The sequence below is a fragment of the Capsicum annuum genome, chromosome 11 (genome assembly GCF_002878395.1).
Source record: "Capsicum annuum cultivar UCD-10X-F1 chromosome 11, UCD10Xv1.1, whole genome shotgun sequence".
Lineage (NCBI taxonomy): Eukaryota > Viridiplantae > Streptophyta > Magnoliopsida > Solanales > Solanaceae > Capsicum > Capsicum annuum.
The window spans coordinates 135433149-135435036 of NC_061121.1; positions in this window are offsets into that span (position 1 = coordinate 135433149).

Genomic DNA, 1888 nt, shown 5'->3' on the forward strand with positions numbered 1-1888 from the left:
AGATTTTTCTTTGCCTTCACTATTCTCTTAAGCTAATAGTGCTCTGACTGACCTTTCTTATGTTGCGATATAGAGTATTAGTGGTTTCCCAAGTATGGGTGCCACAAGAACTGATGGCTTCATTAAGTATGATTTGATACTCTCAAAGGTATTACTACAAGCTTGGTCCCATTCGAAGAGAATTTTCTTCTTTATGAGATGACTAAATGGTTGATATTTTCTGGTCAAGTTTGAGACGAATCTCCTTAAATATGCTAGCCTTCCTTGAAGGCTTTTCAACTCATGAATGTTTTGAGGCTCGAGCATCTTGAAAATTGCATCGACCTTGGTTTTATCAATTTTAATTCCTTGGTGTCGGACAATAAAGCCAAGAAACTTTCCAGAAGTAACTTCGAAGGCACACTTCAATGGATTCATACTAAGTTGATATCTTTGAAGTAACTCAAACACCATTCTTAGGTCTTTTAAATAGTCGCCTCTCTTTCTTGACTTCATCATTAGATCATCTATGTAGAATTCAACATTTTTATGGAGTAGTCCATCAAAGATGTTTTGCGTAGCCCTTTGATAAGTGGCGCCAACATTCTTCAAACCAAAAGGCATCACCTTGTAGCAATAAATACCTTTGGGCATACAAAATATAGTGAGATCTTCATCCTTTGGCTCCATGCTGATTTGGTCATAGCCGGATGAACCATCGATAAAGGACATTGCCTTATAACTAGCGGTGGCATCAATCATTAACTTTGGTATGGGGATTGGACAATCATCCTTAGGGTATGCATTGTTGAGATGTAACACCCCAAAACTCTAACCAGTTGTTCCACCATGACTCTAGCTCATGAGAAATAAATTATAGTTCTTTGGTTGTTTTTTGATCAAGGGTGATGTGTATTAAGGCCTCAAAGATGTCCTAGCGATTAGGCGAATCAAAACATCCCTTACTTATTGAATTCTTGAGAAAGATTTTGGCATAGTCAACTTCAAATGAGCATATATCTTGTTACAATAAGAAATTTTGAGTTCATGACTCACCAACAGATAGATAATTGAATTATCTTTCCAACAGTTCCAATTTCACCCAAATCTGGTATCGGAGTGAAAAGTTATATCTATTTTACTCCAGCATGTCAGCCTGGAAACTGTGTGAGGACATTTTGTGATGACTTATCGCAAGTCTGATGGCTTGTCACAAAATATCATCACCCTAAGCAGAAAGTCATAAATTCCACCCTTTTGTGATGATATTTCATGACGACTTGTCATAAGTTTGACACTTGTCACAAATGTCGTCAGCTATTTTTGTCAGCAATTAAAGGACGTTTTTGTTAGGGTATTTTGATCTTTTCCCATCTTTTGGTGGCCCCTATATATATGAGAATCCCCATCCAAACCCTAATTTCTTTATTTTATCTTCCAATTCTCTTAAGAAAATATATCTAGGGTTTCATTCAAGAACTTTCATCTTCCAAAAATCATCCATAAATCTTTAAGATTTCTTCCAGAACCAAGTTCCTCATAGTGTGGGCTTCGAGAATCATTTATTACAAGTGCGGATAGAGTCTCAAGCACTAGAATTTATCCAATTTTAAAGATTAAGGTACGTGGGGTTTTGAACAAGAGCAAATCCTTTTGTTCTTGTGCCCAAATCTTTGATTTCTATTATGGATTTATATGATTTTGCAAGTGGGTTTATATCCAAATTACTTCATCATAAGACTATGAGAATATAAATTATTCAAGCTTTGTTATATATGATTATTTTACTATTCCTAAGTTATGAATAGATATTTAATATTATGAATTTCATATTTCTACCATGAGTTGATATTTCAAGTGCTTTCAAGATATGTGTCAAGCTTTAAGCTTCCTTATGACAAATTAGATT